This window comes from Somniosus microcephalus, chromosome 6, assembly GCF_052327205.1.
Source record: "Somniosus microcephalus isolate GS21.2 chromosome 6, FLI_Smic_1.0, whole genome shotgun sequence".
In the NCBI taxonomy this organism is placed as follows: domain Eukaryota; kingdom Metazoa; phylum Chordata; class Chondrichthyes; order Squaliformes; family Somniosidae; genus Somniosus; species Somniosus microcephalus.
Genome location: NC_140992.1, coordinates 153,834,712 through 153,861,992, shown reverse-complemented (window position 1 = coordinate 153,861,992; position 27,281 = coordinate 153,834,712).

Sequence of the window (27,281 nt, the reverse complement as noted above, 5' to 3'; positions counted from 1 at the left end):
CATAAAGGCCCTGCAGGAATTCCTAGGCATGATAAACTTTTACCGCCATTTCGTGCCTAAGGCGGCACTACTCATGCAGCCCCTGTACGAGGCCCTCAAGGGACAGGGTCACTGGCAAGGCTTGAAAGCTAAGCAGAGCCAGGCCTGGTTAGTACCTGGAGGGGTGACCATCAGGGAAGACCAGGTGCAGAAGGTCACGGAAGGAGCCCTGAGAAGGGGCGGTTGGTGAGAAGGTCACGGAAGGAGGAGCGGCTGGTGAGCAGGCCCGGGCGTTGGGCTGAAGATTGTCGGACAGGAGGAATGGTGGAAATGGAATGGCGGCGCGCACCGACGCAGCGGCTTTGCTTCTCCCAGTCATGGGAGCTTGCAAGATCACATTTCGTTGTTCATGTACTTGTGCAATGACAATAAAGTTGAATTATTATTAATGACTGGCAAGAACCCGGTGATGCGCTATCAATTACTCATAAAAGACCGAGAGTTAAGAGAGTAACTAAAGGCTTTTATTAACAAAAGAATGAAGGTCTGCCTCGAGTGGTCGACCGGTCCAGAAATACAAAGGGCTGGGGAGCAGTCACCTTTATACTAGGACTTGTGGGAGGAGTCAGCCGAGGCATGTCCAGGCATGTACACAGTGGAATACAAACAGTGGTTTACCACACCCGGTAGACTGGACGGATGGCATGGCCCGAGCGTTCGCCGACACCAAAAGCGCCTTAGCCAACGCGACTATGCTGGCACACCCGCTGCCAGGAGCCACCATCGCCCTCACCACTGACGTGTCGGACTACGCAGTCGGTGCCGTGCAACAGCAGTGGGTGAACGGGACGTGGCAGCCATTGGCATTCTTCAGCCGTCAACTATGGCAGAATGAGAGAGCATACAGCACGTTCGACCGGCAGTTGCTCGCCCTTTTTCTGGCCATCCGCCATTTTCGGTTCCTCCTGGAAGGACGTCCTTTCACCGCTTTTGTGGACCACAAGCCGCTGACCTTTGCAATGTCCAAGACCGCCGAACCGTGGTCAGCCCAACAGCAGCGTCAACTGATCTACATATCCGAATTCACCACGGATTTCCGACACGTGGCCGGTAAGGACTACCTGGTGGCAGACTGCCTCTCCCACGCGATCATCAATACGGTTCATTTGGGCATCGACTACGCCCTCATGGCAGCGGACCAAGCCTCAGACCCGGAAGTCCAAGTTTACCGAACGGCCATCACTGGCCTCCAGTTGGCCGACGTCAAGTTCCATTCGGCAGGTACCACGCTGTTGTGTGACGTCTCCGTACAGGATCCTCGTCCTATCGTGCCGGTCGTCTGGCACCGCAAAGTGTCACACCCTGGAATAAAGGCCTCTCAGAAACTGATGTCGGTGAAATTTGTATGGCATGGCATGCATAAGGATGTCCGCGACTGGGCCAACACCTGCGTGGTCTGCCAAAACGCCAAGGTACAGCACCAAATCAAAGCTCCGTTGGCCGCCTTCACAGTTCTGGAGTGACGTTTTGACCACGTCAACGTGGACCTGGTAGGACCACTCCCACCCTCCCATGGTTTGTCACACATCCTGACCATGGTTGACCGCACCACCAGATGGCCGGAGGCGGTCCCCCTGTCATCCACTACTTTGGCGGACGTGGCCAGGGTGTTCATTTCCTCCTGGATCGCCCATTTCAGAGTACCCGCCGATATTTCGTCAGACAAGGGACCGCAGTTTTCCTCCGAACTCTGGAATGCAGTGGCCCAAGGACTCGGTGTCAAATTACACCGCACCACAGCCTACCACCCACAGGCGAATGGCCTCTGCGAAAGTTTCCACCAGTCAATGAAGGCCACCCTGAGAGCCAGCCTCCAGGACGCTGGATGGGCAGACAAGCTACCGTGGGTCTGGTTGGTCCTTCGCACGGCCCCCAAGGATGACCTTCACTCTTCATCAGCGGAGCTGGTGTATGGTCAGCCGCTGCGGGTCCCGGTGGACTTCCTACCAACATCGACGGTGCAATGGTCCGCGTCTGCCCAGCTTGCTAGTCACCAAGAGGAGGCCAGATGTTTCGCACCGGTGCCCACTTCGCACCACGGGCCGCAGAGGTCACACATTCCCACGGAGCTTCACAAGGCTGAATACGTCTTTATTCACCATGACGCGCATAGGGACCCGCTCAAGGCCCCGTATACCGGTCCCTCCCGCGTGTTGGAAGCAGGGGACAAAACCTTCACGGTAGATGTCAGTGGTAAACCGGACCACATTTCGGTCGACCGCTTAAAGCCAGCACATTTGGACCTCGACCGTCCCGTCGAGACAGCACAACTGCCAACACGGGGTCGGCCACCCGTCGTCGTTATGGCAGACCAAGTGCGACCACCCGCCGGACCGCCAGCCGCCCAGCAGCCTCCGTCTCGAGAGCACAGGAGTCGTTCTGACAGGCTTGTCAGACCCCCTCACCATTTGACTTTGTCCGCTAAAGCGAATTCTGGGGGTGCACATGTGGCAGAACCACTGAATGACTCTGGCTAACTGTATATAATTCTCTTTAATGAGGTTCTAACACCAGCCTAAACCTGTTCCATTGTGTTAGGCATTACTGTGTTTTGTATATAGAGTTTGCATGTACGGGGCGTGGCCCCTTTAAGAGCGCGGAAAAACGCGGGCAAACGCGATGACGTCACGTCGCAAACCACGGGACTGCCCAGTCAGTCCTCGTGGCATCTCCGTTGAGTAAAGAACTGTTTAATCATTCTCTGGTGTCGATCTCAGTTATTTCGTAGGATTTCGTTAATTCCTACAACCCAGTATAATCCATGGCCTGTCCCACGGGTTTCAGTTTCGAGCTTCACAGTACCTCTACCACATGAGGTGACTCTACACAAGTCAAGTCTCTTTTGATATCCATTGAAGAATTGTAAGGATCCAAGCCATCTCTTATTATTTTGAAATGGTTTACATATTGTAGGAGTCGAGTATCCTCTCACCAGTGCATGGCTGTGTCTTTTCTGCTTCTGTGTAACATCTTTATTGCAAACAGGTGTGCTTCACAACCAAGGGATTACTTTTGAAGTACCGTCCCTGTTGCTGTGCAGGCAGTTCAGCAGCTGATATTTTGCACAGCAAGATCCCACAAACATTAAATGACCAGACGGTGTTGGTTTTTGGGAGGAAATTTTACCAGGACATCGAGAGAACTCCCTGCCCCTCCTGCCATCACCACCCTGACAAAAATAATTTGGACACTTTCCTTTTTGGCCCACTTCCTCTTGCCTGCCAGGAGTTACGGAGTGTCCACGGTGTACACTCCGCTCCGCAGAGCGTTAAAACTGCATACATTTAAAGATACATCGCAGGGCCGCCATTTACAATGAATCAGGCACCTAGGCCGCCAAGACGAATCCCCCCAGCAAATACGGCGGTGGAGCGGGAGCAATGATTCGACCAGCTCAACTGGGGGGGGCTGAAGTAGGGGGGGATGTGCTGCCAATTATGGAGGAAAAAACAAGTCAGCTTGGTAGGCAGGGCAAATATATAAGGGCAAGGCTGGATGGCATCTATTTTAATGCAAGGAGCCTTGCAAATAAGGTGGATGAACTGAAGGTGTTGATAAACACATGGGAGTATGATATTGTTGCTATCACTGAGACATGGTTGAGGGAGGGGCAAGACTGGCAGCTCAATATTCCGGGGTACAGAATCTTCAGGCGAGACAGAGGGGGAGGTATAAGAGGAGGGGGTGTCGCAATATTAATTAAGGAGTCAATTACTGCAGTAAGGAGGGATGATATATTAGCTGGGTCCTCTAATGAGGCCATATGGGTGGAGCTTAAAAACAAAAAGGGGGCAAGCACTTTGCTGGGAGTGTACTATAGGCCTCCAAACAGTCAGGGGGAGATAGGGGAACAGATATGTAGGCAAATCTCAGAGAAATGTGCAAATAATAGGGTAATAATAATGGGGGATTTCAACTTCCCCAATATTAACTGGGATAGTCAAAGTGTGAAAGGCTCAGAGGGTGTAGAATTCTTAAAGTGCATCCAGGAGAGCTTTTTGAGCCAGCATGTAGAAAGTCCTACAAGAGAGGGGGCGGTACTGGACCTAATTCTAGGGAATGTGGCCGGCCAAGTGGAAAAAGTGCTAGTAGGTGAGCACTTTGGTGATAGTGACCATAATATGGTAAGATTTAAGGTGGTCATGGAAAAGGACAGGGATGGGCCGGAAATAAAGGTTCTAAATTGGGGGAAGGCCGATTTTAATAGGATAAGGCAGGATCTGGCCAAAATGGACTGGGATCAGCTACTTGTAGGAAAATCCGCATCGGAGCAATGGGAGGCTTTCAGAAGGGAGATTGAGATCATACAAGGGCAACATGTTCCCATAAAGGTCAAGAGTGGTTCCAAAAACCACAGGGAACCGTGGATGTCAGGGGATATACGGGAATGGATTAGGAAAAAAAGGAGGGCTTTTGGTAGATACAAAAGGCTAAAGACGGAGGAAGCCCTAGAGGAGTACAAAAAGTGCAGGGGGATACTTAAAAAAGAAATTAGGAGATCAAGGAGGGGCCATGAAATAACACTGGCGAGCAAAATAAAGGAAAATCCGAAGATGTTTTATAAGTATATTAAGGGTAAAAGGATAACTAGGGAAAAAATAGGGCCCATTAGGGACAAAAGTGGCAATCTGTGTGTGGAGCCGGAAGATGTAGGAGGGGTTCTAAATGAATTTTTTGCATCTGTTTTCACTATGGAGAAGGACGATGTAGACATAGAAATAGGGCGGGGGGACTGTGATATGCTCGAACATATTAACATCGAGAGGGAGGAGGTATTGGCGGTTTTAGCTGGCCTAAAAATGGATAAATCCCCAGGCCCCGATGAAATGTACCCCAGGCTGCTGTGTGAGGCAAAGGAGGAGATTGCGGGGGCTCTAACACATATATTCAGGACCTCTCTGGCCACAGGGGATGTGCCAGAGGACTGGAGAACCGCTAATGTAGTACCATTATTCAAGAAGGGTAGTAGGGAAAAACCGGGGAACTACAGGCCAGTGAGCCTAACATCAGTGGTAGGAAAATTACTGGAAAAAATCCTGAGGGACAAAATTTGTCTCCACTTGGAGAGGCAAGGATTAATCAGGGATAGTCAACATGGCTTTGTCAAGGGAAGATCATGTCTGACTAATTTGATTGAATTTTTTGAGGGGGTGACTAGGTGTGTGGATGAGGGTAACGCAGTGGATGTGGTATACATGGATTTCAGTAAGGCCTTCGATAAAGTCCCGCACAGGAGACTGGTCAAGAAGGTAAGAGCCCATGGAATCCAGGGTGCCTTGGCACATTGGATACAAAACTGGCTTAGTGGCAGAAGGCAGAGGGTGATGGTCGAAGGTTGTTTTTGTGACTGGAAACCTGTGGCCAGTGGGGTACCACAGGGATCGGTGCTGGGTCCCTTGCTGTTTGTGGTCTACATTAATGACTTGGATATGAATGTAAAGGGTATGATCAGTAAATTCGCGGATGGTACTAAAATTGGTAGGGTGGTAAATAGCGAGGAGGGTAGCCTCAGTCTGCAGAACGATATAGATGGGTTGGTCAGATGGGCGGAACAGTGGCAAATGGAATTTAACCCGGAAAAGTGCGAGGTGATGCACTTTGGGGGGTCTAACAAGGCAAGGGAATACACAATGAATGGTAAGACCCTAGGCAAGACGGAGGGTCAGAGGGATCTGGGTGTGCAGGTACACAGATCCCTGAAGGCGGCGGAACAGGTGGATAAGGTGGTAAAAAAGGCATATGGGATACTTGCCTTCATTAGCCGAGGCATAGAATATAAGAGCAAGGAGGTTATGATGGAGCTGTATAAAACACTGGTTAGGCCACAGCTGGAATACTGTGTGCAGTTCTGGTCGCCACACTACAGGAAAGATGTGATCGCGTTAGAGAGGGTGCAGAGGAGGTTCACCAGGATGTTACCAGGGCTGGAGCGCTTCAGCTATGAAGAGAGACTGGGCAGATTGGGTTTGTTTTCCTTGGAGCAGAGGAGGCTGAGGGGGGACATGATTGAGGTGTACAAAATTGTGAGGGGCATAGATAGGATGGATGCTGAGGAGCTTTTCCCCTTAGTAGAGGGGTCAATAACTAGGGGGCATAGATTCAAGGTAAAGGGAGGGAGGTTTAGAGGGGATTTGAGAAAGAACTTTTTCACCCAGAGGGTGGTTGGAGTCTGGAACTCACTGCCTGAAAGGGTTGTGGAGGCAGAAACCCTCACAACATTTAAGAAGCATTTGGATGAGCATTTGAAATGCCATAGCATACAAGGCTACGGGCCAAATGCTGGAATATGGGATTAGATTAGACAGGGCTTGATGGCCGGCATGGACACGATGGGCCGAAGGGCCTCTATCTGTGCTGTATTACTCTATGACTCTATGACTCTAACTCCGCAACTTCCCTGCTTCTGCTGGGTGGAGGGGGTTAAAATCCCTGCTCACACCCTTTTTGCCTTCTACAAAGGAGAGAGCAAATTGAGAGAGAAATTCATCTCCTGCGATCCTATTAACAAAATGAGATGTTTCAGAAACCACCAACTCCAATAGCAGTAAATGACTCCCAGTGCTGCTCAGATAGTTTTGTCAAATGTAAACTCTCCTCTACTCTCTATTTAGGGGAATTCAGTGCTACTAGATTCATACCATGCCATGCACAGTTCTGTATCATTAACGGGTGCCAAATGGAACACCCCACTTTGCAGTAAATACAGTTACAATAACAATGGCCCAGTAATTCGGGTCCCAACGCGTGAGTACGGACGGGGTACTCATGCGTGGGCCCGATGGAAGTGCTGGTTTTCAGCATACACAGCGCATGCGTGGAAAACCGGCATTTCCTTTTCTCTGAACCCGTGCGCGTGGCAGTCTGCGCGTGCGCGCTGAAATTCCGTTTTTTTTAAGCTTTGCCTGTGCGTGAAGGCCTCCGGTTTTTACGCGTGAAAAAAGCAGACGTAAGGACTTAGTTTTAAAAGGTAAGTGGTCTATTAATTAAAGTTAGAATTTTTTTTCCACAGGTTTATTATTTTTAAAGAATTTACAGTAAGGTAAGTGTATTTTTAGACACGATTTGTTAAAAAAAAAATTTTTCAAAAATTTGAATAATTGTTTAAAATAGTTTTTTACAGTTATTAATAGTTCATTTAATTAGTGGTATTTTTTTTAACTTTTATTTGAAGTTTAACTACTGTTTTGGGCACCCGGAGTTTTCATTAGTTTGACAGTTCTTACTATCAAACTCATGAATGAACTTTTGCAACCTCCGATTGGTTGCCCAGTGCTCACGTGATCCCAGCCGGCTCATCGAACTAACTACGCCGCTGGATCACGCAAGCACAGCGCGCCGGGAGCTGAACTGGGCCACAGACAGGAAATCCACGCAGGCCCAGGCTTCAACTGTCGGCACGCTAGGTAAGTGTAGGTCGGGGGCTTGCACCCGCGGGAAGCCCCCAACACCAATTTCTGGGCCATTATTTTATCAACAATCTTGTAAGATTAAGTCATTAATTTTCCACACAGAACCTTGTGAATGGCATCTTATCGGCTAGAAACATCATTTGTAATTATTAACAATGCCAACATTTTTATATTCAATTAATAATTCAAAGCAATATATTGAACTGCAGCCGAAACAAAATCACATGCATTACAAGTCTTCTGAGACTGTCAGTTCAACAGACTTAATAAAGACTTCCCTTTAAACCTGGTGTATATTTATTTCCAAAGCCATGTGTAGTCTTGAGATGTAAAATCCTTTGCAGATGTTCTTACAAACTAATTTTTAACCTTCTTAAATATTCCTGAAGCTAGAATCTGCAGCAATGAAGCAAAACCATCTCACAGCTTCTCCTTTCATTTATTTCATATCTGTCTCCCCGTGCACAACAAGTGTCTTGGGCTAATTCACAAAGTGCCATTTACAGCAAGAATGTATTTAAATTCATTGAATAGAATTCACCTCCCTTCAATGTCACAGATGTTTGTTTTATGTAAACACATCCTGATAAAGTTAAAGGGCACTCTCTTTATGAAAATATTACTTTTCACTTAATTAGAAACATAGAACATAATACAAGTTACATCGAACTGCACTATTGAGGCACCTGAGTACAAAGGCATCACAAAACAGAATAGGAGGAAGGCCCAAGCCACTCAATTCAAATACAAACATTCTGTGTGATTTGTTCAAACATTAGTTTGATTAGCGGCTCCTTTTGAAAACAATTATTTAAAATTCACAAAGTACCCGGTAAGTAATTTGAAGGTATTTATCAACCTACCTTTTTCAAATGATTGAAACATGCCCCCACCCCCAGATATAGGCCCATCCCTTAGCAAGGCCTAGCACCAGGACAGCAGGGAGGTAGTATGAGCAGAGCTTTCGGGCCTACAGTTGGATATTGCACCTCCATGATTTGATCCTCAGCTTAATACCGGATGCCCCAATTGCCGGGAACCCAGAGACAGCCCTGAAACACACTGAAATGAGACCAAGGCCACACATGCCCCAACCACGTCCTATGATCCTGGCCCTCAGATGGCACTTAGAAGGAGCAACAGAATACATGATAGAAAGGCAAGTGTCAGCACCCAGGGGAAGCACAGTGTTAGGAAACAATATGGTGATTGTGTACACTGTAGTAAAATAGACATGTCATCACTCTGGTCTGGATCTGTGCTGTGCTCACCCAGGTACAGTGTTCTTAGCAAGTCAAGCAGCATCTGTGATGAGAGAAACAGAGTTAACATATTTCAAATTTTCAGCTTCCGCAGTATTTTGCTTTTGTGCAGTGTTCTCACCCACTGCACCACTCGCTAACATAAAGCAATGCATCTTCTGGCTTCCCACGGAAGATCCATTTGTATATTTTATATACATATATTTGGATTTGTTGAATCATAAAAATTCATTTAGCTGTTATAAATAATTTTCAGTCAAATTCCAGTATTCTGTTTTCCTTGAGACATTATTTTAAGACCAAAGTTACAATTGTGTTTTGTGTAATCAACAGGCCTGCCTCAGGAGATATGAAGCAACTTCCCTGCCAGGCGAACAATTTCTCTCTCTTATTTTTGGCAGCCGGTAAAAATGAATTCTTTGTGTTAAAAGCCTCTCCTCAGATGCTATCTGCAGGGTTTCTTTGATTCTTATTTTTAGTGAACGATTATTTTTCTTCTGCCTGTTCTTGTAAAGATTATTCCTTTTAACACTTAAATTCCAAGACCTTTATCCTGCAAACTTCCAGAATATCTTTTTCTGTGTGTGGAAAGGGGAAGAAGTTGGCTTTTACCTTCCTTCCTGTCCGGAAGGTTCCACAGATCCTGAGGGCTATTCTAGTGCCTTGGCCAAATGATCAGTTTTGATGTGTCAGACTGGACAATGTCAGAAACACTCTGAGGACAGCCAGACCTGAGCCTGTCCTCACCCAACCCATGCACCTTCCAGGAGAATTCACTGGACAGCTGAAGCCACCGTGGCACTCCAACTCCAATTCCAACTCCAATCCTCGCTGGTCTCAATTAACACAGCACAGTGCAGGAATTAAGCATGGTACTTATTTACCTACACAGGTCTGTACCATGCCAGGTAGTGCCTTTACCAATTAGGCCAACAGAGGGGTGAGATCTTTAGCCTTGTCCACACTTCCTACTTTACTTCTAGGGAAGAGGAGTCAATCTTCGGTGACCTTTCCCATCAGATATTAGATCACTAACCTTACAAATGTGAGCCTAGAAATTGGATAGTGACTAAGGTTCCAAAATGGCAGGCAGCGTGCGTGAGCTTATGCCATGCTGGAGGTGTACCATGCCCCATATTGGTAAATGCACCTTTATAAGCATCCACGGCCCACACCTGAAACATTTGTTAGGCCCTTTGCATAGGTTTGAGGCCTCGGTTGCAAAATTTGATCGAGCACAACTGGACAATGCACTGTGCACGCTGCGGTCAGTTTCTTCGGGCATGTCGTAGCCTTAAAGGCACTGCCATTGGAAAGGTAAGTTTGAAATTTGTTACTTGCTTTATTGTGGTGCCAGAAAGAGCAGGAGCACTCTGCCCGACTCCATATTAAACAAGTGGACACTGCGCCCCCATCCTGGACTCTCCTAATGACGTTGGCCTGGTCCAAGCTGGCAGATCTCTTTAGCCTCCATCCCCCCACCCCTCCGGACCAGTGAGCTGCCTCTCGGGCCACGACTAATGCCCACAACCTGCCATTAGTAAGTGAAGGAGGCCGGCGGAGCAATATGCGGTGGTGCTGCCACCAGCCTGATTAGGTGGGTGGAGAGTGCACTGCACCGGGAGCGCAGCACCATTCAGGCGTAATCCAGTTTCTAGGCCGTTTTGATCTTCCACGTATGAGGCAGCGGAAAACTATAAATGAAGAAAAGTAGAATAAAAATAACAACAATTGAATGATATCTTTCTCGGGGTGTGGACCTGATTTCTGTCTGTCAGGAGGAGATCGGTGCTCGTGATTGTGCAACAGGGAGGTCTCCCGCACAAGGTTTTGTCCTACGGGGATTTTGGTGGATAATTGAGAATGTTGGCAATTGGGGCAAGGTTGAGTAGGGTCTACTGTACTGAAATACAGACAAATGCAAACAGGACTATTTCAGATCAAGTCTGGCTTCCAAGGTGGTCAGCACATTGCTCAGTGGTAACACTTTTGCCTGTGAGCCAGGTGGTTGTGGGTTCAAACCCTTCTCCAGAGACATGTGTGCAAATCTAGGCTGACACTCCAGTGCAGTACTGTGGGAGTGCTGTTGGAGGAGCCATCTTTCAGATGTGACGTTAAACTGAATCCCTGCCTGCCCTCTCAGGGGGACATAAAAGATCCCATGTCTCTCTTTGAAGAAGACTAGAGGAGTTGTCCTGACCAATATTTATCCCTCAGCCAATACCTGAAAGGCATTTTCTGGTCATTATCACAGTGCTGCTTGTGGGAGCTTGCTGTTCGCAAATTGGCTGCCGCGTTTCCTACATTACAACAGTGACTACATTTTAAAAGTACTGTAAAGTGCTTTGGAATGTCTTGTGGTCATGAGAGGTGCTATATAAATTCAAGTCTTTCTTTATTTAAGTGTCAATATCTTCTATTTAAGCAGCCACGTCGCGGATAATGCTCTGGGATTTCTACCTGGGCCCTTTCTGTTTGAATCAGCTCCTGCAGCCTCTGAGACCTGTAATCATCCACTTCCTTGCTGTGTGTTTAAATATGTTTTCTCTGCTTTTCTCATTTCCTCTGTGCATCATTTGTACTCCATGAAAGGCTATATTAGAAGTCCCCAATGTAAAGTAAAATTAAGGACTCAAAAGGCTAAAGAACTTGTATCCTTAGGAATATATTCACTGGCGTAATTACCTACTTCTAATAACTCAAACTTCTGACACTTTCTGCTCCGTAGCCTAGCTAATTTTATTCAAATTAATGAATTCAGTGAGTCAGAATATATTAATATTATAAAATCCTACACTTCAGAGTTTCAAGCTTCAATGCTTCAGAATCAATGCCCACAGTTCAGTTTAGTTGCTGCCTCTTCACTTCAATCAGAGGAATCTCCTAATCCATTAATACCAACAGCCCTACAATCTAACAGCACAGATCAAATACACTGCTTCATTCTGCTCACCTTTTAAGCTCAAGTTGCTTAAGATATATCGGCAATCTTCGCTTTCATGAGGCAATGTTCAAAAGCTTACTTCAGCTCAGGGTCATTTCTCAACCCCTCAGCTTCCAGACACCCACTCAGCTGAGGAACAAAGTCTGGCCACTGCGGTATAATGGAAGTGAATGCGAGTACAAGTAAGGACAGGAGAACTGTATCAGAGGGAATCAATAAACACAATAACATTACAAAAACCAGCAGATGAATCACAGTTGCACAAAAGAAATAAAATGTAAAAAAAGGAAGTCGAGGAAATTGTGCTCCCGTGTTATTTCCCCAAACGCTGAGCATCGATCAGCTCAACACTGAGAATAGGAGAACACTCGTGTTATCAGTATCACTCCCTGATGGGCACAGGGCCCAAACCCTGTCACAGAGAACTATGCAGTCAGAGAGAACATGCAAACAGACCATTTATTGGTGATTGTCAGCCTTGTTTACTTTGGTCGAAGACCTATATGATAATCATAAAACCCTACAGCACAGAAGGAGGCCATTCGGCCCATCATGTCTGTGCCGGCTCTTTGGGTCAAGCTCTCCAATTAGTCCCAGTCCCCTGCTTTTTCCCCGTAGCCCTGCACATTTTCCTTTTTCAAGTATACTTCCGATTCTGCTTCAACATAATTCTGCAGACATGTTTCTTTAATAAAAATTAAGTCCTTATAAAGAAAAGTGAAGATGGCCGTTATCAGTTTTTGTCTGAAATCTCCTTACTGGCCATTGCCTGTGTCAATTCTCATCACCGTATCCTCACTGTGGCAGATTCAAATCAGTTTTCCAGTATGGTGGCAATTACACAAGGAACAACTGTCTAATGTATGGCATTCATCGGCAAAACCGTCCATGTGGGACAATCTGGGCCCTTTTTAAGACAGCAAATAGTGATATAGAAAAGGTCGATCTGGGAAAGCACTTCAAATCAAGCTGAAACGGTCAGGCTGGGGATTCCATTCAGACCAGGAGAAAGCAAGGTCTCCTCACTGAACCACTGACACAGGGAATAGGTCTCTAGATTACAGTAATGGAGCCACCAGCTGAGGTTTTCTGAAGAATAATGTGACGTTAAGTTCTTCAGCTAAAACTCCAGCCACTCTGTGGCCTAATGTGTTTGTCAGTGGGTGGGATCAGCCTCTGAGAAAGGACTTCATCTAAATCTGCATTAAGGTGTATGTCCGCCTGGAACATCACCTCCTGCTGTTCTGCCACACAAGGCATCAAACAAGAAACTAGAGGCAATGGGATGGACACTGTTTTAAAAAGATAAATAATTTTCAGCCATCTTGTAATTGTTTCTCGTTGTTATTTCTTTTTGGCTTGTAGGTTCTCATGAGCTTTTGTGTCAGTTATGGTGAATTATTTATTTTTTGCTGTGTCACCATTATTGGCAGCAATGGGTATCCCAATGGCAATCGCCCCTATCTGACATGTCTGGAGGGAGAGCAGGGCCGACACAGGGGTTCCAGGCAGGTCAGGTAGGCTGTGAGCTTACTCAGCAGCACCTACACACCAGCATCTGCACATAGACGTGAACAGACCTCACTTTGACAGATAGAGAGTGCTTTATCCAAGGTAGCTGGGACAGGGACAGCGGAGAATCTAGTTTAGGAAGGGGAAGTATGGTGGGAATATTAAATAAGTATATTTCATCAGTTTTTAGAACTGAAGTTACAGCTGAGAATGCAGCAGCACCAGAGAAAGATGTGGACTGATTGTTAGAGATAACTGTATTCAGGCATCTATATATATAAAGCGGTCGATCTGTCTGTCCTTCTGTCTGTCCTCGGGTGTGCGTCTGTCCGGCTATGCGCTCGAAAGTTATATGGCGTACCTACGCGCGCGTTACCCCCGAAGAAAGCTTACGCTTCCGGGACGCTGGTAAGCATATTTACTTTTCGCTCGGTCGAAAATTATTCTTCGCGCCTTATGCAAAAAACCTTCAAAATTAAACTCATTATCTGCTACTTAGCATTGATTGACTGACGTCAAGGTTCCACCAATCTTGTGCTGTCACGATTGACCAATCCTACAGTACAGTCCCCTGATGGTTGGCCAATCGGTGTGTGTGTGTGTGGGCGGGACTGATCGTTTTCATCTCGGGAATCTGGCAGCCATTGTTTCAGTGCCATGCCTTCAGCTTCCAGCTCAAACTACTTTGAAAGTTAGTATCTCTTTTAAAAGTAACATAAGATTTACCAAAAACATTTTATAAGTACTTTCATTTTCATCTTTCAAGGTATTGTGGGCGGGACTAATCGTTTTCATCTCAGGGATCTGCCAGCCATTGTTTCACTGCTTGCAGCTCAAACTACTCTCCTTATCCAGCTTTGAAAAAGTTAGTATCTCTTTTAAAAATAATATAAGATTTACCAAAAACGTTTTATAAGTACTTTCACTTTCATCTTTCAAGGTATTAAAAGGTAGAAATGTTGCCCGGCACCAGATTCACAAAGGGACACAGACAGGGCCCCAAAGCCTGGCACTCGATTTAAACCGCCCGCCCCAAAACAGCCCTGGCAAAGCCGGGCTCCCCCAGCTAGTATGGTATAAGGGCAAATTATCCTGGCAAATATCTATCCCACAGTCTACATCAAAAACAAGTCATCTGGTCATTATCTCTTTGCTGTTTGTGTGGTATTGTTGTGCGCATATTGGCTGGCACATATCCTACAGTACAACAGTAACTATATTGGCTGGCACATATGCTACATTACAGCAGTGACTATATTGGCTGGCACATATTCTACATTACAACAGTGACTATATTGGCTGGCACATATCCTACATTACAACAGTGACTATATTGGTTGGCACATATCCTACATTACAACAGTGACTATAATGGTTGGCATGTAGGATTCGCAAAATTGGACTTTATATTAATAAGGGTCAAATGGCAGAAGAGGCCATGATTTTAAAGACTGTTTAAAAAGAAGCCCAGAAAAAGGGGCATACAAAATGGCCGCCATGCCATGTGACCAGCTTATTGGGACACTTTAAAATGGTTCCTGCGCAACTTCAGACAGCTTTGTGGATTCAACCTACAGAAAGTTGTAGAAGCCGTTTCTGAGAGAACGAAACCAGACCCACACGTATGCATATGGATTAGATGCAGATCTAGTCAAGATCGGCCTGGAGACAGAGGCCATCAAAATGTTGACCCAGACAAAAGGGGACAATTTCATATTCATGAGAACAGCACCCAGGACTAGATAATGAGATCAGCAGGACATTAAAAACAATGAAGGTAATTCCAGACCAGAGATGGGCCTTTACCAGCCGTTTAAGACATTTTAAAATATAATGACTACCCCACTGTGCTCCCAGCCCGCCAAAAGTAAAACAAAGACTAACCTGATTTTGGGTGGGAGACGGAGGTTTCTGGAAGAAAGTATATCTGGAAGGCTTTTCGGCAGTTGGAAGTCACGCAGGGTTGGAGAGCTGGAAACACGCAGCTTGAATCCGGACACCCAGAAGAAGAAGCAGGCAATCGCAGGAGGAAGAAGAAAGCCAACATCGAAAAGGCCGTCTCGAAACCAGCGTTCCGCCCCGGGGAAACACATTGGGAGATCATCGACCATCCCCGGGCCGTTGCCGGAACGAGAGGCCACCGACCCAACTTGGGAGAAGAGACAAAAAATAAAGGTCCCGAGAAAAGAAACCTTCCAGCCACCCCGGCTCGGGAGAAGAGAAAATAAACTGAAGAAGCGATGGGAGCCAGCCCAAGGCTCCTCTAACCAGGGTTGAGCCGACGATCCTCGACCCCGCCGGCATCCAGGCCCGCCGGTGTCCAGCCACCCCTGACCCCCACCTCAGGAGAGAGGCGTGGCGCAGCTCGCAGGGGCTCCATGATCCACGTGGAGACGAAATGCCTGAAAGGACCAAACACAGACTTGATTTCAAAACCTTGCACTTCCTAGTGGGATTGGTGAGCATGTTTCTGGCCCTTCACAATTAGATCTAGATAGGTTTAATAAGGGGGTGGATTTAAGGGTACAATTAACATGAGTTGTTGTCCCTCGATGTTCCATGTGTTTCCTTATTTCATGATGATCTTTGTAGAGTATAAGATGCCTGTATTTACTTTAGTTAGTACTGTGTCGTCATGATTTGTTTGTGTTCTTGCCTCCCATGTACTCCCTTATCTGCTTGCATTTGATTTGATATTTTTCCTTATGCAATAAAATTTCATTTTGTTTCATCAAACTTGGTCTACAAGAGTTTTCTCTACATTGTAGTTCCTGCACCTAAGTCCAGAGTATAGAATCTAAGGGGCGAGTGGGCCGAACCACTCAAGGTTTTACTGTGCAAGAGAGAGAGGCCTCTAGAGAGAGCAACCTCAGGGAAATCTCTCAAGGAAAACCCCTTACAGAAAATGGCGACCATGGCAGGACTCTGGCAGCAGGATTGCAATGTAGCAGATCTAAGTTTGAATGGTCGAAATGCAATGGATTAGAGGATAGCGGATTATGTCTTTGGCAAGGTAAATCTCACTAAACAGTGGATTTCCGACCTCTTGCTGGATGGGCGTCCGGTGGACGCAGCCATCAGGTGGACAGAGAGCAAAGAGCATAAGAAGTCAGTGGAGAAGGCAGTGTGGCTGATGTGTTACAAGAAGCAGGTCCAGATCTTGGACCGGGTCGTTGCAGCACAGGCAGCCAAGATCACAACCCAGGCAGCAGAGATAGAGGAAAAGGCCATGGGTGGGGAAAAACTCTTCACAGCGCTTCACGCGCTGAATCAGGAACGCCAAGTGGTAGCTCGTCAACATCAGGCTAGGATAGAGTACCTGGAGTGCCAGGTTACTGAAGCAAAGATTAATGAAACGAGGATACGGGAGAAAAGCGCCCGCCTCGCACAACAGCTAAGAGCGCAGGAGGAGAGAGTAGTGGAGGTTAAGGCAGCTTACAAGCTGGCCCTCGAGCACGGGTTTGAGAGCGCAGACCACGGACCCTGCCAAAAGACCATAGAGGACCTAAGAATGGCCCTGGTTAAGGCAAGAGGCATGGTGTGTCTTGTCAGCCCGAAAGCCAGTCACATGGACTTTTTAATGGAATCAAAACAGCCGATTCCAGCTGAGGTAATTGTGGTACCAGCCACCGAGCCCTCAGCACCGCCGAGCTATAGTGAGATTTGGTCAGAAAAGGAGGGGGTAGCGAAAGAGGAGGTAGCCGAGGTGGAGTGTGAGGAAGAGCCACTAGTAGCGAAGCCGGGACCGGCACCGATGTGTCCCGCTCGGCACCAGAGGTTCGGTCCCAACGCTGCCGATGGCAGTGTCGGGCCCCACCAGAACCAGCTCGTGGTGCCCTATGCTGGCCCGCAATTAAGGTCCATGGTGAGCCACCTCGCACGACTCACAGTAAAGGGAGATCCCTCGATTCATTTCAGGGAGATAGAGGAAACAGCAGCCATTAATGACTGTGATGATCAGGACCAGGTCAAACTGTTGCTTTTCTCCCTGGATTCCAAAATCCTTCAGTGCCTCTCAGAGGATGGTAAGAGGGGACGGAAAGGGTATGCGGATCTCAGGGAGGAAGGTTTAGAAGTAATGGGAGTGGACGATGGTAGTCCATTCGACCGTGTAGAAGGGGCCGTGCAGCTATCTGGAGAACCCCCACGGGTTTTCGCAGAAAGGCTGTGGCCAGTATATCGACACAGCTGTCCGGGTATGCCTGAACAGGCTTTAATGAGCAACAAACAGCGTTGTTTGGTTACCAACAGTTTGCCAGATATACGGGCACTAGCCAGGTCATGGTTTGATCCCCAAGGTCCGGGTGTCATGGTGGAGATGGTGCTTCGTCAGCTTAATGTGGCATACAAGAATTATAGAGGTCATGAAACACCTCCCCAGAAAGGAAAGGCGCATGAGGCAAAACCCGCAGCCCCAAGTCAGAAGGAGTGGCGTCAGGAGGGTAATCGCCCTGTCCAAGCCAAGCTCAATTGCTACGGGTGCGGGAAGGTTGGACATTGGCGCAAGGACTGTAGAAATCCGTGGAAGGATAATAAAGGGAGATTTCCCACAGCCCAAGCCCAGACCGCCACCCCAGCACCAGCCAAAACCCAAGCCGTAGCACCTGCCCCAGTGCAAGGAGCTGGTGCAGTTATGAATCCCGCTGCGATTGAGTCAATCATAGAGACAATGCGGTCTCTGATGACCTCACAGGGGAAAATAGCTGTCACCACTGGCCTTGTCGCTCCCAAAACTCCGATCGCTGTACCCAAGTGACTGGAGTCGGCGCAGCCCATCTACCTGTGTGCGCTGCGATATGATGTATGGAGACGAGCCCTCGTGGAGATGGAGGTGGAGGAGGTGAAGGGAAACTGTCTTTTGGATACGGGAGCATCGTGCACCGTAGTCCACGCAGATAACCCCACCGCTTCGCCTCTGTCCACCGGGGTCCCATATCTTCTGTCGGGCTTCATGGGCGAAGAACAGGCTGGCGCACATTCCCTTCCCCTCTCCATTCGTTTAGGACCACTCCGCACCACATGGAAGTGTACCCTAATGAAGTGGGAGATGGGAGGTGGAACGGGAGTCCTGGGGTTTGATTTCATGGTAGCCCACGGGATCCACGTGGACCTGAGAAATCATTGTCTCTGGGGAGAGGGTACGAGTGTGAAGGAGATAGAGAGTGTTAGGGAAACCCCTACGAAGGCGCGGGTTGGCCGGCGAGAAGTAAAATTCTTGGGTCTAACCCTATGCGCTGGCGAGAGAACCGTAGACCAGGAGGATGAGCCGGAATCAGTACAAAATCCGCCGGTCTACGCCACTCACACAGTGGAGGTGTCCCGATGCAACAAGTGGTTTAGCATGAAGCGGTGCAAACTGTTTAAACCGGGTATGAGAACATCAGCAACCGAAGCCAGGTCTGGGGATAAAGATCCTCAGCCTGAGGCGTGCGATGAGACACAGACCACACAAGCTGGCGTTGTAGCCTGCTTGGAAGGAGAAGAGGTCCCGCCCATCTGGGGGGAGCTTTCTCCGATGGCCTGGGACTCGGATGAGGAGGGGCCCGAACAACAAGGTCCCGCCCTCGACACGATTCTGGAAGAGGTGGAGTCGGAGGACGGAGATCCCGCCCTCGACTCGAGTGTGGGGGAGGTAGAAATTGGGGGCAGAGATTCTCCACCTGTAGGGACAGGTGAGGAGGAGCCATCTGCCACAGGCCCAATTCCCGAAGGGGCGGAACCTGAGGGGAGGGAGCCGAAGCCCACTGTCGTGGAAGAGCCACGGGCTGTGAGAGCTGAAGTCCCACCCGAAGGTCCACTCGCCAAGGGTGCCTGCCCAAATCCCAAAGGGGCGGAGCCTGAGTGAAGGGAGCCGAAGCCTACAGTAGTGGAAGAGCCACAGGCTGTGAGAGCTAAGGTCCCACCCGAAGGTCCACTCGCTAAGGGAGCCACGCCCAAAGTACCTTTTCGCAGGTCGGCTCGAACGCCTCAGCCTGTAAAACCTTGGCCTGATTCCCCCGCTCCCAGTAGACGCTGACTTCAGAAATCCTTGAAAAAACGCAGTCCCCGATTAACAGCAAAAGGCTGCAGAGAACCAGAGACACAGATCACTGCAGCCCCGCTAGAGGGAGCGGCAAGCTGCAATCCAATCACTTTAAAATCAGCAGCATATCTTTCCACATCCAGTCCCAACTAAAGCTAGAAAAGGACTGAATTTAAGGTAGCCACAACACATCATGTGATCATCAACTACCAATGAGATTACAACACATATCCCAAGGCAGTTAACAAACATCAAATCACAATACTTTTACTAATCAAGGAATAATCACCACATTCACCCCTCCTTTTAAAATATACTCCAACCTAATAACTTTTACAATTGACAATTAATTATTTACAACTAAACTATGCACGAGAATAAAACTATTTACATAACACAATACTAAATGAACAACAATAATAACATTATGCATAAGTATTAAGTATCTCTCAACTAAAACAATATACTATAATATTTCAACAATTTTTAAAACATTACTATCAATTTAAAAGTCCATTTTCAATCGGTCGACCGGATATCTTGTTCGTGTCGACCTTCTTAACCTTGGTGAAATTCCTTGCCCTCCCACGCCAGAAGGCACAGAAGTATCTTCAACAGGAAGGCTATCCATATCCCGATTCTCAACGGTTTCCGGATTAGAAATCCCATCAGAAGATGAACTGGGATGGTCATAAACATCTATCAAAGGCTGACTAATAGAAGTATGATTATCTGCAATCGGATTGGAAATGTTTGCAGTATCTGTAACAGCATCCACATTATCCGAATCATGACCATTATTAATATCCTCAGAAGAGGGCTGGCCCCCACAAGGAGCCAAGTCTTTAATTGAAACAGTACTTTCTTTCCCATCTTGAAATCGAATATGAGCATATTGGGAATTTGCCTCCAACAGCTCCACCTCCTCCACCAAGGGGTCATATTTTGACAATCTAACATGGCGTCGAAGCAACACAGGTCCCTGCATAGTAAGCCATGAAGGTACCAAATATCCCGTAGTAGATCTCCGTGGATAGTTAAAGAGCCTTTCATGGGGGGTCACATTAGTAGCCGTTGAAAGCAATGATCTAATGGAATGCAGGGCATCAGGCAGCACCATTTCCCACTGTGTATTCTTAAGGTTCCGGAATGTCAACGCCAACATAACTGCCTTCCAGATCACCCCATTGTATCATTCACACTGTCCATTACCCTGGGGATTATACGGGGTAGTTCTACTAGTAGAAATTCCCCGACTCTGAAGGTATTCCTTCAACTGGGAAGACATAAAAGAACTTCCCTGATCCGAATGGATATACGCAGGCATCCCAAAGATGACAGAAAGTTGAGTCAAACATTTAATAACTGTAGCAGCTGATACATCTGCACAAGGAAAAGCAAAAGGGAACCTTGAAAACTCGTCCACAACAGTAAATATATATCGGTTTTGAGTAGTTGAAGGAAGAGGTCCCTTAAAATCGACACTCAAACGTTCAAAAGGAGAAGTAGCCTTTATAAGATGAGCTCGTTGAGGCTTAAAGAAATTCGGTTTACACCGAGCACAGATAGAACATGATGAAGTCATCCGCTTGACGTCTTCAACTGAAAAAGGCAAGTTCTTACTGCATACAAAGTGTATCATCCTCGTAACCCCAGGATGACATAAGGCATTGTGAAGATTAATAAGTGTATCTCCATGAATCACAGAACAATAAGCCCTTGACAGTGCATCAGCAGCAACATTATCCTTCCCCGGACGATAAACTATGTCAAAATGGTAACATGCCAACTCAATCCTCCATCTCATTATTTTATCATTTTTAATCTTTCCAAAATGTTTAACATCAAACATAAAGGACACAGATTTTTGATCAGTTACCAACGTGAAATGTCGCCCCGATAAATAATGTCTCCATTTACGCAATGCTTCTACTATTGCGTATGCCTCTTTTTCTATTGAGGAATGTCTTTTTTCACTATTATTCAAAGTACGTGAGAAAAAGGCCACAGGTCTTCCATTTTGGTTCAAAGTAGCCCCAATTGCAAAATCCGAAGCATCCGTCTCAATCACAAAGGGAACCTGCTCATCAATGGAATGCACAACTGCTCCTAAAATATCCTTTTTAAAATTCTCAAAACATGTCCTGGCCTCCCATGATAGAGGATATGTCGTAACCCAAATGAGAGGCCGGATCTTCCGTGAAAAATTTGCAATCCAATTAGAATAATAAGAAAACAGTCCAACAACTCGTTGCAAAGCCTTAGAATTAGTAGGACAAGGTACATCGATCAATGGTCGCAGACGTTCTGGATCTGGTTTAATCTTATTTCCCGAAATAATATACCCCAATAGATTTACCTCAGTAGTCGAAAAGATACATTTCTCTTTGTTAAAAGTTAAACCAACTTTTTCCGCAGCTTGAAGGAATCTTTTTAAATTAGAATCATGCTCCACCCTTGATTTGCCACACACTGTGATGTCATCTAAGTATGAAAAGGTGTCAGAGAGGGAGTTATCACTTATAAAAGCATCCATTGCCCGTTGAAAACAAGCAACACCATTAGTAACACCAAATGGTATTCGGCAAAACTGATACAGCTTTCCACCAGCCTCAAAGGCCGTATATGGTTGATCCTTCTTAACAATAGGAATCTGATGATAAGCACTCTTTAAATCAATAGTGCTAAAAACTTTATACTGAGATACTTTATCGATAAGCTCATCAATCTTAGGCAAAGGGTACGCGTCTAATTGAGTATACCTATTAATAGTTTGGGAATAGTCTATCACCATTCGTTTCTTGTATCTCTCATTAGTCGTGACAACTACCTGTGCTCGCCAAGGCGAACAACTAGGTTCAATGATTCCTTCCAATAAGAGACGTTGAACTTCAGAATTAATAAATTCTCTATCCTGACTACTATATCTTCTTGACTTGGTAGCAATTGGCTTACAATCTGACATCAAATTGGAAAAAAGTGATAATGGAGGAATAGATAAAGAGGTTAATCCACAAATAGATAAAGGTGGCTTAGTCCCTCCAAATGAAAGACTAAGAGACTCGTGTAACTGAAGCACATCATGTCCAATCAAAATATCCACACAGAGATTAGGCAAAACAGATAGGCGTATATCAGTATACGTATTACCTAGAAGAACCATTTTCACAAAGCAACAACCAGCTATTTGTGAAGTAAGGGTCGTCTGAGCCATACACACCTGATACGTAACAGGCGAAATTTTCAAATGCTTCTCCTTCGCAAACTGAAGACTTATAAAACTCTCAGTACTGCCCGTATCTATAAGGGCCTTCACTTCCAACCCATTAACTTGAGCCGTAACTATAGCTTTGTTTAGGCCATGAGCAAATGCAGCAGAAATTGATGCAATAAACGCCCTATCTAAAGGCTGAATAGTCACAGAAGATGTAGTGGAGGAAGACCCTCCCACACCAGGAGAAGGGAAGGTAATTGAACCTGATGATTTGCACACACGTGCATAATGACCTCTCTTGCCGCATTTACTACACACAGCCTCCCGAGCAGGACACTTCAGACGAGGGTGCCGGATATTCCCACAAAAATAACACTTCTGAATCCTAGAGGCAACGGCCGCCGAAGTAGAAACTGTTTCAAAATCTAGTAAACCACTCCCATTAAGTCCACATAATTCCTTTTCATCCGAAACTGCCGAAACCATAGTCGCAGGCCGATTAAAAAGAACATAAGAATCCGAACTTCTCTGAGCCACATCCAATGTAGAAGCTTGCTCAAAAGCACTTTTAAGATCCAGAGTCTTATTTTCTAACAACCGCTGACGAATTGATCTAGACAGTAATCCATTAATAAAAGCATCCCGTACCGATTCGTCCTTATATTCTTCAGCCGTCACAGCCTTATAATTACAGTCAACACTAAGGCACCGAAGTGCTTGTAAATAAGTATCCAAAGATTCTCCCACCTGCTGCCTACGGGCAGATAGAAGATGACGTGCAAATACCTCATTCTTTGGTTCAACAAAAATCTTTTCCAATGTAGAAATAGCCTCTTCATAAGTTTTACAGTGCAAAATATATTTATATACATCCGGGTCAATGTAGTTGATCAGCATATTCAGCTTATTTAGAGCCTCTTGATCCAACACGCCCAAAAAGTTTTTAAATGTACAATACCAATGTTTCCATTTATCACCCACTCCAGCAGAATTGGGGTCAGCCTTGAATCGTTCTGGTTGAAGGTATCACTCCATTCTAACATAAAGTTAATAAATTGAAATAAAGAATAGATTGGCCTTCCAAAGCTAGGCTTTATTAACTTTAAAATCAGCAGCATATCTTTCCACATCCAGTCCCAACTAAAGCTAGAAAAGGACTGAATTTAAGGTAGCCACAACACATCATGTGATCATCAACTACCAATGAGATTACAACACATATCCCAAGGCAGTTAACAAACAACGAATCACAATACTTTTACTAATCAAGGAATAATCACCACACAGTCCCTCCAGATCAGAGCCTGTTCTCTGAGGGCCGCTCAGCAGGGAGTGAATCCCCAATGTGAATTATAGGCTGGTGCCCTGTCACTGCTCGTTGCAAGGTGGTGCACCCCTCCCCCTCCAGCACAATGGTGGAGAACAAACCTGCACACAGCAAACATCTGGGTTAAAGATCTGTGGACCTGGGGCAGCCAGCGAAGGTGGGAGCACCAGGCAGTCTGATACCCATCTGTGGACCCCACACAAGACCCAGACAAATGTCCAAGAAACTAAGAGGGGAGCTGTGGACAAACAAATGCCTCCTAATGTTCCACAACGGATAATGATTCCAACCCTACAAGGGCCATTAGCAGACTCGAAACCCCCTGACCCAGCAAAACCCAGGAACCGACACCAAATGATCCCAAGCAGCACATTGCCTGAGAACTTCACATCAATCCTTTAGACGCGACCTTTGGTCTCCTGCTGAGGTTAGCACTGGAACGAGCTCATTGCACGGGAGCTTCTCCGCTCCGCTTATTTAAATCAGCAGCAGCACCAAAATACTGTCCCTGTCGGCGCTCTGATTGCAGGTGGCCGTTAACCTCGGCCCGCGGTGGCACCACCCCTTTTCGGGCTTCATCGAATTTCTAGGCCACTGTGCCTAGAGGTTTGCCAATGTAACACCTCTATTAAAGAAGTGAGAGAGGGATAAATTGGACAACTATATATCAGATAGTCTTATGTTGGTTTGGGGCAAATTCTATGGGCTGGATATTCTCAACCCTGAGGAAGCGGGTATGGAGGAGAGACTGCTGGGAAAGTTGCAGAATTTGGGGATGAATGGCAAACCCACCACCAACCCACCTCCGTGCCCTCTTGCCAGGAGGCAGGAAGCCGTCCTGCCCCGGGTCCCATCTCCTCAAGGCGGGAAGGGATTAAAGCCTATTAAATGCCTGTTAACAGGTAGTTAACAGGCAGAAAGTAGGATTATCCCCATGTTTTGTCCTGAAGTGCAGGCTTCCCGACCTGGGGAAACCGCGCCGGGGTGTAGGAGGTGAATAGGAGGTTGGAGGGGGTCGGAGGGGTCTGAAAGTGCAGTGTAGAGGTGAGTGATGGGTGCAAGTGTGGAGTGGTAAGTATGTGAGGTGAGTGTAAAGTGTTAGAAAATGTAAACTTACCTTTGTTTCTGCCTACAGCCTTCAGCCACTGTGGAGCCCGAGTCCCGACATCTCCATTGTAGATATCACAGGCTGGCTGTTGGATCCTCCGAAGCAACAGCCAGCTGATTTCTGCAAAGTTGAAAGGTTTGATGAGTCCTGAACACAAGGTCTCATCAAACTACACAGAATGTCAGTGTTTGACAGCTTCACAGAGCTGTCAAATGATGACATTTCTTCTTTCAAAAGTTCTTGACAGATGACACGCCATACATTGACATGCTCTGTCAATGACTTCCCCCTAATTGGCCTGCTGAGCCTGCTGGGTGGGCTTAACAAGGTCAATCAGGGGAAATTTCCGCTGGTTGGCCAGAAACTGATGGAGGTGGGACTGAAACCCGACAAGTGGGAGTCCTGCCTCCAAAAGCTTCCCATTCAGAAAATCCAGCTCTTAGAATCTATCATTTGAGATCAAACTCGTGAGCATTTAGAGTTACATGGTCTATTAAGGACAGCCAGCATGGATTTGTTAAAGGCAAGTCATTTTTGATAGATTTAATAGTTTTTAACAAAGTGACTAAATGCAGTAGATGTGTATATCAATTGTCACATGTCTTTTGACAAGAAGAGACTTAGAGGCGAACTGATAGAGGTCTATTAAACAATGAAAGGGCTGGATAGCACTCCTATTGATAGATTATTCTAGCTTAACAGATTGGGGAGGACAAGGGGTCATGGGTTAAACTATGTAAGAGTAGGGATAGGCTGGATGTTGGGCGGTTCTTCTTTCCCCAGAGAGTACTGAGCCTCTGGAATGGGTTGTCGGCTGGTAGGGTGGGTGCTGACCCTCTGGGGGTGATTTTGCCAATGGGGAGCTTTTGGAGGCGGGACTCCGACTTGTCGGGTTTCAGTCCCACCTCCTTCAACTTCTGGCCAATAAATGCTATTTTCCCTTCATTGATCTTGTTAAGCCCACCAGCGGGCTTAACAATTTTGGCACCTGTCCCGCCTACAAATCCGCCTCCCCAGGGCTGGCAAAATCCAGCCCTCTGTATACCTTCAAGAGGGAACGGGAACGGTTCCTGACTGGGGCTGAGATCGCATCATAGAGAAGGTCAATGTCTTTATAGATAACACTCAGTCCGTGTGATCTCCCGGACTGGTTTCCATCACCTGAGGGAGTTGGAGAGGAATTTTCCAGGGTATTATTTCCCTTATGGGCCCTGGGTTTTTCACTGGCATTTTACCTCTCCCAGATCACATGATTGGTGTGGGTGAGGGGTGGGGAGTGACAAGGAAATGTCTAGCCATTTTAGTGTGGGGCAGACTTGATGGTCTTTTCCTGCCCATCAATTCTCTATGCTCATCTGTTTGTATAGGGTGTCTCAAAAGAGGCTTGTTGGAAAACTTCAGACAAACAGTAGAATGGGAAATGTAGCAGCAAGGACAGAAAGTTGGCTGACAGAGTTAGGGTGAATGAGTATGAATCGATTGGAGAAGCGTTGGAGGTTCTGTACCCCAGGTGTCCGTGCTGTGTCCACTATTGTTCTCAGTATATGTAGCTGATTTGAACTTGGGCATAGCGAGTGTAAAGTCTGTGGGTTGTGCAGTTAATAACGACACAGACTTCAGGAGTAACAAACAAACAGGACTTTACTATTCGAAGGTCAGGGCGAATCTGCCCAAGGAATCCTACCACAACGCTTATATACTGGTGTGGTCACTGTCAGTATTACAGTATACAGAAGCCAAACAAGTAGTGCCACACCTAAAGTAGTTCTCTTAAAGGTGAACGGTTACATACAATAGTTTCCTTAAAGGTAGACGGGTACATACACTACAATCCTCCCTTTTTAGCTTACAACATACTGATTCCTTAGTAAACATACATTATAACATATATACAGCTTATGTAAGACAGTTCATAGATTCAGTCTTTCTGGAGGTTTCCGGATTCTGTCCGGATAACGCCGCAGTGGTGTCGTCATTCCCGGCGGGCTAGTATGTGCTTCTGGCAAAGTCGATTCGGCTTGAAAAACAGTGTCAGGTTCATCTGATTCCAGTATTACCAGATCGGAAGTAGGTGTTCTGGGTATCTCAGTTTCAACATTACCCGGGTAAGGTGGTGAAGTCGGTTGCCCATTTGTGGCGGACCCTATGATCTGGTCCACATGGCACCTTATTATATTGTCCCCAATGTCCACCGTATACATCAACGGCCCTAGCCTTTTTCCAATAGTTCCAGGCTGCCATTTCTCGGTACGGTAGTCCCGGGCCAAAACTCGTTGACCGATCTGGAAAGATCTAGTGGCCCTTTCATTCATGCCTTGGAATTGCCGGTTCTCTACGTCCCTTCTGACGTTTGGTTTGAGTAAATCCAGCCGGTATCTTAGGCATCTATTAAAAAACATCATGGCGGGAGTTTGATTTGTGACCGCATGTGTTGCATTCCGGTA